A 10,905-nucleotide genomic window follows, 5' to 3' on the forward strand; every position below is an offset into this window, starting at 1 on the left:
CTTTTTTGAAGATTAATTGACCATAGACTTGAGGGTCCATTTCTGGGTTCTTTATTCTGTTCCATTGATCCATGTGTCTGTTTTTGTGCCAGTACCATACTGTCTTGATGATGACAGCTTTGTAATAGATCTTGAAGTCTGGAATTGTGATGCCTCCAGCTTTGGTTTTCTTTTTCAACATTACTTTGGCTGTTCAGGGTCTTTTTTGGTTCCATACAAATTTTAGGATTGTTTTTTCCAACTCTATGAAAAATGCTGATGGCATTTTGATAAGGATTGCATTGAATGTGTAGATTGTTTTAGGTAGCATAGACATTTTAACAATATTTGTTCTTCCAATCTATGAGCTTGGAATGTTTCTTCATTTCTTTGTGTCTTCCTCAATTTTTTTTCATAAATGTTCTATAGTTTTCAGAATACAGATCCTTTACCTCTTTGGTTAGATTTATTCCTAGATAGCTTATGGTTTTTGGTGCAACTCTAAATGGGATCGATTCCTTCATTTTTCTTTCTTCTGCAGTGTTAGTGTATAGAAATGCAACTGACTTCTGTGCATTGATTTTATATCCTGTGACTTTGCTGAATTCCTGTATCAGTTCTAGTAATTTTTGGGTGGAGTCTTTTGGGTGTTCTACATAGAGTATCATGTTGTCTGTGAAGAGTGAAAGTTTGATTTCTTCTTTGCCAATTTGAATGCCTTTTATTTGTTTTTGTTGTCTGATTGCTGAGGCTAGGATTTCCAGTACTATGTTGAACAACAGTGATGAGAATGGACATCGCTGTCATGTTCCTGACCTTAGGGGGAAAGCTCTGTTTTTCCCTGTTGAGGATGATATTCACTGTGGGTTTTTTGTATATGACTTTTATGATATTGAAGTATGTTCCTTCTATTCCTACACTGTGTAGAGTTTTTATCAAGAAAGGATGCTGTATTTTGTCAAATGCTTTTTCAATAAATGGCATCATCATCCACCCAACAGCCCAAAGCAACTGATGTTCCACATCCAGTTAGTCACTGCTAAATCCCTTTGATTCTCTTCAATCTGTCTCCTTCTTTTCATCCTTACTATTCCTGGCCAATAAAGTCTAATAATCTCTCAGGTGGATTCTTTTAATGGACTCCAACTAGACTTCCTCCTTCCAGTCTTATTAGCCAAACTGGCTATTAATCTTTCAAAAACACTAATCTGACTACTCAATGGTATGCTGGTAAATATTTAACAACCAGTTCTCTGGAGAAAGTAAAAAGCTCTGATTTGTTGTGTTTGCCAATTTCTTTGGTGTAAATATTTCCACCATGACCAATTTCATGCTACCAGTGTGATATCACTGAACACAGATTTGGAAAAAAGTGAGGGCAATTGGCTTTCATGAGCCACTGAGTCAGCTCCAGAATGCCACTAAACCATGTCACTTTCTTTATTAATAAATTTCAATGGATCTTTGGGAGGGTATGTGCTACGGTGAGCGCTGTGAATTGTGCAAGACTGTTGAATCACAGATCTGTACTTCTGAAACAAATAACACAACATATTTTAAGAAAAAAGAAAAAGAAGAAGATAGCAGGAGAGGAAGAATGAAGGGGAGTAAGTCAGAGGGGGAGACGAACCAGGAGAGATGATGGACTCTGAAAAACAAACTGAGGGTTCTAGAGGGGAGGAGGGTAGGGGGATGGGTTAGCCTGGTGATGAGTATTAAAGAGGGCACATTCTGCATGGAGCACTGGGTGTTATGAACAAACAATGAATCATGGAACACTACACCAAAACAAATGATGTAATATATGGTGATTAACATAACAATAAAAAAATTTTTTAAAAATTTCAATGGATCTTTGATGCCCTCAGGTTATACTATAAACTCTTCAGGCTGGTCTACAAGACTCCATGATCTGGTCTTGATCATTTCTCCAGACCCATCTCCCTCATCTCTCCATTCCTACCCAACCCACCTTGCTCAAATACACACTTTGTGCTTTAATCCGTGGAGACAAAGATGGGAAGAGATTTTCCTGCACTTCAGAAAGGAGAGCTAAAAGTGAATGGGTAAGGCATAGAAATATGAAGAGGCCAAGGTCAGGTGTTCAATCAGCTCAGCCTTCAGTGGGACACACCAATCACTGGACAGGTGAGACATTACCTAATGAGATCAAAATACCTGACTCCTAGTCCTAGTGTCTATGTGACTTTCCACAGTTAGTTCTGGAGACTGTGTCTCAGTTTCCCCACATCTAAAATGTGGGTTTGGGAAGGCAATATTTAGGAGCTTTCCAGTTTAGGGCACCTGGGTGGCTCAGTCAATTAAGCGTCTGCCTTCAGCTCAGATCATGATCTCAGGGTCCTGGGATCAAGCCCCGCATCGGGCTCCCTGCTCAGCAGGGAGTCTGTTTCTCCCCCTACCCCTCCTCCCTGCTCGTGATCTCTCTCTATCTCAAATAAATAAATAAAATCTTTTTAAGAAAAAAGAGCTTTCCAGTTTAGACATTCTTTTTATTTTCTTTTTTTTTAAGATTTTATTTATTTATTTGACAGAGAAAGACACAGTGAGAGAGGGAACACAAGCAGGGGGAGTGGGAGAGGGAGAAGCAGGCTTCCCACCAAGCAGGGAGCCTGATGTGGGGCTCGATCCCAGGACCCTGGGATCATGACCTGAGCTGAAGGCAGACGCTTAACAACTGAGCCACCCAGGTGCCCCTAGACATTCTTTTTCTATCAAAGACCTAAATAAAGTTCAAATAAGACCAGCAGAGCAGCTAGAACTTGAGTCCTGATGTTGGCTTCCTAGCTGCACTCACGTAGGGGCCCCAATTATGGAGGCCTGAGTTAAAGTACCAATTTCCACACCCCTCCTGTAGTTCTAGTTCCCCCAAATCTTAGGTGTCCTTTGGAACACATATAGCCCTTCTCTGTATCCTGATTGCTCACTCCGTGCTGAACCTTCCTGTGAGTAATGGGATCCCTCAGGATTGGAAGTCTGCTGAGGTGACACTGGGATCTATTTGGCTACACCCTTGGGACTCCTTGATCCATGATACCCATGGGCCTCATTAAAACACCAACCAGGTATTTCCCAGGGAGGTCCTGAGATGCAGCAGCTTCTGGAGAGTGGCTAAAATAGGACCCTCTTATAGACTAGTATATAATACTGGAGCTATCCAAGGCAGTGGTGGGACATGGGTGTGAAGGAGGAGTGTGTACTAAATTTGGTATCAGAGTGGGAGGATAGTTAAAGGGTGTGACGGACAAGACTAGGAGCCTGGGAAGGCTACTCCCACCAGATCCCTGTCAGCCAGAGCTCTGGCACAGGCTAGTCATCTACAGGTAGTACAGAAGCAGCAGAGCCCAGTGACATGAGGTCCTTGGCGAAAGACCCATCTGGGTTGTGTCCTTTAACACTGTGCAACATCGGGAGAGTTACTCTCTCTGAGTCTCAATTTCCTTTTTTCCTAATAATTCAGAATTTTTGAAAAAGCCTTGTTGTGAGATTGAAATAATATAGCAGTAATAGCTACACTTTTTTTGAGCGCTAACTACTCTGCAGGCACAGTGTTAAGCAACTTTACATGTAATATTTCAATTAATCACTGGAACAATCCTTTGAGACGAATGTATTATTATTACTGGTTTCTAGAAGAGGACATAGACATACAAAGTTTAGATAACTTTCCCAAGGTCATTCTGCTAATTACCCATGGAGTCAGGATTAGAACCTGAGTCTGATTCTAGTGCCATGCTCTTAACAAGTATCCTGTCTTGGATGTAAAGTAACTGGTCTGTGCTGTTTGGTGAAAATAGGCTCCATTCCCTGCCTCATTCCCCACTTTAATGCCATTTCAAGTGGCACGGACTAAGACTGTCAAAGAGGCACATTTGAGGAGGATAATACCAAGGAGTGTTCATGCGTTATTGATTTCATTTCTCCTATTTTTCATTTAACTTTGTGCATTTCAGCTAACAAATTGCCAAGAAGAGGATTTTGGTTGTGTTGGAAGTGGGTATCCTGGGTGGAAGTCCTCAGAGAAGAAGACCTGGATAGTAGTTTTGAAAGAGAAAGTGATGGAGAAACCATTGGGCTGAGAGTTCATCCTTGCAACAAACCCTTAAACCATTGGCATAACTTCACAAAGTCATTAATCCAATGTTTATTAACCCCTACTCATTCCCTGTGCTAAGAACTGGAGATAGAAAGGTAAGACATGGTTCTCCAATTAAGGAATTCCACAAACCAGTGTGTGTACCAGCCCATGTCTGGGGAGTAACAGAAGCACATTAAAGGTGTTATCATAGCCCAGAAATATGGTGAGAATCACAGGTGAACCTTGGTGGAAATCACAGAACAATTCCCTGATTAGGATTTCACCAAGAGGAGAAAACAGAGAAGAACATTTCAACTGGGCAGTCATTTGATGGTAGTAGTAGCAATAATAACAGATGTTTACTGCTATAGTGTTACATATACCTAAGATAACACTTAATCTTCACAAAAACCTTCCAGGTAGATGTTATTCTCCCAATTTTACAAATGACGAAATGCAAACATTTTTTTAAAAGATTTTATTCTTAAGTAATCTCTACACCAACATGGGGCTTGAACTCACAACCCTGAGATTAAGAGTCGCATGTTCTACCAACTGAGCCAGCCAGGCGCCCCTTATAAATGATGAAATGAAGGTTTAGTGAGGTAAATGACTCTCATGGTTGTGCTGTTGTGGCATAGTTGGATTCAAACCTAATTTTCTTGGACCCCAGAGCCTCTCCTGCCTCCTTGGTACACACCGCCTCATGGAAAACAGCTTTGTGAAAGGACCTGGAATATTTGGAGGATGGTGAACAAGTTGGTTTGTCTTCAGCTAGAGTCAGTAAACCCTGCCTGTAAAGGGCCAGTAAATATTTTAGGCTTTGAGGGACACATATGGTCTTTATCACAGCTTCTCCACTCTTGTCATAGCATTCTTAGTATCTTCCACTCTTCCTTAAATAGCATGGTTTCACAGGTCCTTTCCTGAAAGACTCTTTTCTCATGCTTTCATGGGTCCTTTACTGAAAAGCTCTTTTCTCTATGTAGACAAGCTCTAGGTTGTCATTTTCCCTTTTAAATTGCAGGTCCGAAAGTTGAAAACTGCTCTGCACACCCTTGGACTCTACCTAATTAATAGCAGGTATTGACTTTGTGGCCTTGTGGGATGACTGTAGATGATGTCTGTCTGTAGATGGTCTGGTCCGGTTCTTATTTAGAAAAATATTGAGAGCTATATAAGTCCAAAGAAAAACCCAAAATGAGCTCAGGACAATGGCTAGTTTTATAGGAAGCAAAGTTCAGCACTAAATATAGTTCCACCATAAGTAGCACCAGTGGCTTGCCTCAAGGCCCTGCTCAGATCCAGTCTATCCATTTATCCAACATTTATAATGCCTACTACATGCCAGGCACTGTTCTAAAACCTGATGGTACACAATAAATCAAAAAGATAAAAATCCCTGCATTCTTGTGAGGGAAACTGTTTAAATTATATCGTACATTAGAAGATGCTAACTACTATGAAGAAAGACAAAACAGGAGATGGGAATAGGGAGTGTGGGATATTTTAGTTTTAAGCAGGATGGTCAGAAAAACTCAAGTCTTCCCTGAGAAGATTGAGAAAATACTTGAAGGAGATGAGGGGGAAAGAGAATTTCTAGCAGTGAGAACAGTAAATGCAAAGGCTCTGAGGTAGGAACATGCCTTCAATGAGGAGCGACAAAAGGCTGGATGGCTGGACAGACAGAGTGAGAGGTGGGAGGTAGGAGGTAGGAGAGGGAACCAAGGAGGGGATGGGGGCCTTGGTTTTCCTTCTGGGCATTACCTGAAGCCCCTGGAAAGTTTGAGAGGATGATTTACATAATGTTTAAATGATCTGACTTTCACTTTAATAGGATGACTCTAGTTACTGTGCTAAGAATAGACTGTAGGGGAAGAGAGGGGATTCCCTGGAACTGGTTACAGGATATTGCAATATTCCCGGCAAGAGAAGATGATGATATGGATCAGAGTAGTAATGGTGTAGATGACGAGAAGTGATCTTTTTTGGGGATACATATTTTTTTTAATTTTATTATGTTATGTTAGTCACCATACAATACATCATTAGTTTTTGATGTGGTGATCCACGATCCATTGTTTTCGTGTAACACCCAGTGCTCCATGCAGTACATGCCCTCCTTAATACCCATCACCGGGCTAACCCATCCCACCTCCCCCCTCCCCTCTAAAACCCTGTTTGTCTCTCAGAGTCCATAGTCTCTCATGGTTCATCTCTCCCTCCAATTCCCTCCCCCTCATTTTTCCCTTCCTTCTCCTAATGTCCTCCATGCTATCCCTTATGTTCCACAAATAAGTGAAACCATATGGTAATTGACTTTCTCTGCTTGACTTATTTCATTTAGCATAATCTCCTCCGGTCCCATACATGTAGATGTAAAAGTTGGGTATTCATCCTTTCTGATGGCTGAGTGATACTCCATTGTATATATGGACCACATCTTCTTATCCATTCATCTGATGAAGGGCATCTCGGCTCTTTCCATAGTTTGGCTATTGTGAACATTGCTCCTATGAACATTGGGGTGCATGTGGCCCTTCTTTTCACTACATCTGTGTCTTTGGGGTAAATACCCAGGAGTGCAATTGCTGGGTCATAGGGTAGCTCTATTTTTAAATTTTTGAGGCACCTTCACACTGTTTTCCAAAGTGGCTGTACCAACTTGCATTCCCACCAACAGTGTTAAGAGGGTTCCCCTTTCTCCACAACCTCTCCAACATTTGTTGTTTCTTTCCCTGTCCATTTTTGCCATTCTAACTGGTGTAAGGTGGTATCTCAATGTGGTTTTGATTTGAATTTCCCTGATGGCTAATGATGATGAACATTTTTCATGTGTCTGTTAGCCATTTGTATGTCTTCTTCAGAGAAATGTCTTTTCATATCTTCTGCCCACTTTTTGACTTGATTATTTGTTTTTTGGGTGTTGAGTTTGAGAAGTTCTTTATAGATCTTGGATACCAGCCCTTTATCTGTAGTGTCATTTGCAAATATCTTCTCCCATTCTGTGGGTTGCCTCTTTATTTTGTTGACTGTTTCCTTTGCTGTCTTTTTGACATGAAGCTTTTTATCTTCATGAAGTCCCAAAAGTTCATTTTTGCTTTTGTTTCACTAGCTTTTGGAGATGTATCTTGAAAGAAGATGCTGTGGGTGATGTCAAAGAGGTTACTGCCTATGTTCTCCTCTAGAATTTTGATGGATTCCTGTCTCACATTGAGGTCTTTCATCCACTTTGGGTTTATTTTTGTGAATGGTGTTAGAGAATGGTCGGGTTTCATTCTTCTGCATGTGGCTGTCCAATTTTCCTAGCACCATTTATTGAAGAGACTGTCTTTTTTCCATTGCATGCTTTTTCCTGCTTTGTCAAAGATTATTTGACCATGGAGTTGAGGGTCCATATCTGGGTTCTCTATTCTGTTCCATTGGTCTATATGTCTGTTTTTGTGCCAGTACCATGCGGTCTTGGTGATCACAGCTTCGTAATATAGCTTGAAATCGGGCAATGTGATGCCCCCAGCTTTGTTTTTCTTTTTCAACATTTCCTTGGCGATTCGGGGTCTTTTCTGATTCCACACAAATTTTAGGATTGTTTGTTCCAGCACTTTGAAAAATGTCATTGGGATACATATTTTAAAAAGAACTGGCAATATTGCTGATGTATTACATGGGAGAAAGAGAAAAGTTAGAAAGTCTTTGAGTTGCTTTTAAAAAAAACTCATAGCCACATTAAAGGATGGAATTGCTGTGATTGAGCTTGAACCGTGAGAAGAGCAGGCTTATAGGGGATCTGAAGTTTGACTTTAGAAAATGTTTATTTTAACATTTCTATTAGATATCCAAATGAAGATGGATGGCAAATAGGCAATTGGATAGATAAGTTAAGAGAAGACATCTAGGATGGAGGTAGAGTTCAGATTTTTCAGCATACACCAGTAGTTAAAGCCTTAGGTTGTATCTGCAATCAGAGTGAGGATTTATATTCAAATCCCACTAGCCCCCATTCTATTGCATCGTCTCTCTAATATGAGTATCAATGTTATTATTCTCATCCCTCTGAGCCTGAGTCCTGTCTATGACTTTACATGGCATTATTTTAAACCAAATTGACAGCTCTCAGCCTTTTCACTACCAGTACAATGACCCAGATATTGAAATCCCGATCCAAGGTTTTAGGGTTGTCTGTGAAAAGACCTGACCATCTGCAATGCTATGCAATATGCACTTTCTGCCCTCTACAAGTGTGATTACACAGGTTGGTTTTCTCTCACAATGTCACCTAAAGTGGGCTTATTTTGTGCTCGGTAACTGCTAAACCCTGCATGAAAGCTAATGGTGTGAGAAACACATTTCAGCTTAATATAGTGGGAAGAGCATAGGACTTAGAAGTTTGAGTCCTACTCTCTGTCTGACCTTGGATGGTTGATTTTATGAAATGAGAATAGTGATACTGACCTCGGTGGGTTGTGTTGATAATCTAGTGAAATCACATTTATTAGAACATTTTTATAGAGTGCCATTTTATAAATGACCTTTTCCTTCTTTTGAATCTGGAAAATGTGTACACCCAGCTGTCCGTGTTCTGTTGCAGCCATTTAAGGACTAGCACAAGGATTAAGAGAAAAGGACTGGTTAGTGACGTGTTCTGTCATCCAGGTCTGCCCAGGTGGAATCAAAGATTGAGCCCAGGTCCAACCGGAATCTCACCTGCCACCTGACTCTCTCCTGGGAGCAATGTGGCTGTGAAGGAGCCCTCACTAATTTTTAAGAAAAGCTTCCAGACACACAGGCACCTAATTCCCAAGTAAATATGCTTCATTTTCTTGAGAAATGCCAGGGACACAGACGTTTTCTCTAGGTTTCAATTGCTGAGTCTCTGCCCATCTTTACCTGCCAACTTGTTCTTTATAATTGTAATCACTGCAGGTAGACCTGGAAGGTGGGGGTATAAAAGGAGGTAAAAGTTTTAGGGGAAAGATTCCTCTTCCCCAAAAAGGTTATTTGAAACTTTTTTTTCCCTGAAAACTTATGGTATGTGGGTTTTCAAAGGTATAGCACCAGAGAGAAAGAAGGCAAAGAGAAGCAGCTAAGGGTTTTATTTGTTTCACATGTACACTGTCCTTTGCAACACCTATTAGCCTGGATATTTGAAAGAATGATTTTGAGAACTACAGAAACCTCTACAACTTTTTGGTTTACTGTAAAACTTTTTATTTTTCTAGCCTCCATACTTTGGTTTATAGTGTGTGTGTGTGTGTGTGTGTGTGTGTTTGTGTGTGTGTGTGTGTTCTTCAAAATAAGACTTCTGCTGGTATAATTCTTTCCACAGCACCCTTGGAATTTTATCACAGTTAGTTAGTTAGACAAACCAATACATAGCTATAGAATCCCTACTAAGTGCCTGCAGCAACAGTTGGCCAATTGGAACAGAATGTTCCCGGGGCATGGAAGCGCATACTTGGTTTGATAGTTTAGCTCTGAGATGCCTTTGCATCCACAGCCTGCATCTGTGGATCTCATGTGGTGTCCTCTCATTGAGACTGCAAGGGATTCAGGAATATGTTCTATTCTTTCCTCAGAAGGAAGGCCATGCATAGCTGAGGCTGGAGAAATGACAGCTCTGTAACTGAGTTTATCCTCCTGGGCTTCTCCAGAAATCCCAGGACCAACTGGATTCTTTTCTTCCTCTTCCTCTTTCTTTACTTATTTACAGTCCTGGGCAATGGGTTCATTGTTACCCTGATCAGAGTAGATGTCTGCCTACACACCCCATGTACTTCTTCCTCAGCATCCTCTCTGTACTGGATCTCAGCTATGCCACTACCACAGTGCCCCAGATGTTGGTCCATCTAATAAGCAAGAAAAAGACCATATCTTATATTGGGTGTGTGGTCCAGATGTACATGTTCCTGACCTTAGGCATCACTGAGACTTGGATTTTTGCAGCCATGGCCTATGACAGATATGTTGCCATATGCTATCCATTCCATTATGGGGTCAAGATGGGCCAAACCCTGTGTGTAGTCCTGGCAGTAAGCTCTGCCCTTTGTGGTCTCACCCGTGCCCTTGTCTACACAGTCTTTACAATGAATCTGCCCTACTGTGGCCCCAATGAAATCAATCACTTCTTTTGTGAAATTCCTGCTGTCTTAAAGTTGGCCTATGCAGACACATCCCTCAATGACCAAGTGGACTTTATCTTGGGTTTCATCTTGCTCCTAATCCCATTATCTCTCATCCTGACCTCATTTGTTCACATCTTCATGGCTATTCTAAAGATTCGCTCCACACAGGGATGAATCAAAGCCTTCTCCACCTGTGCCTCACACATCACTGTGGTCACTATGTTCTGTATTCCATGCATGGTCATGTATGTATATGAAACCTGGCTCTGAAGCCTCCCCAGAGGATGACAAGAAGTTGGCCACGTTCTACAATGTCATTTCTGCCTTTCTGAATCCCATCATTTATAGCCTCTGGAACAAAGATGTGAAGAGGGCTTTCCTCAAGTTAATTGGAATGAGTGAGGACAGTCAATAGGCCATGGACTAGGACTGCCTACAGTGCCCTGGTCTCTGATCTCTGTCTGTCCCACCCTAATCTCTGTCCGTTCCATCCACACTTCCACTGAAGTCATTGGACTGGATGAGGAGCCCAGGGTGAGGAAAATATCTAGAAAAAAAAACACTTTTGCATTAACTTGGCCACTGGAAATATTAGGAAAGGACTCAGGGAGAACTGTGTTCAAAGCTTAAATATATCATTGACCTTCTGCGGCTTTGGAAGAGTCAACTTACTTCTCTGAGATATAATTTCCACATCTGTAAAATGTT

General features: G+C 41.2%; 1 pseudogene; it reads left to right on the forward strand.

Moving 5' to 3' along the window:
- The first annotated feature begins 9,843 nt into the window (after positions 1 to 9,843).
- On the forward strand, positions 9,844 to 10,545 carry LOC112811890 (olfactory receptor 2A2-like; annotated as a pseudogene).
- The last annotated feature ends 360 nt before the right edge of the window (positions 10,546 to 10,905 follow it).

This window comes from Callorhinus ursinus, unplaced genomic scaffold, assembly GCF_003265705.2.
Source record: "Callorhinus ursinus isolate GAN/ISIS: 27379988/994484 unplaced genomic scaffold, GSC_fseal_2.0 scaffold18, whole genome shotgun sequence".
NCBI lineage: Eukaryota > Metazoa > Chordata > Mammalia > Carnivora > Otariidae > Callorhinus > Callorhinus ursinus.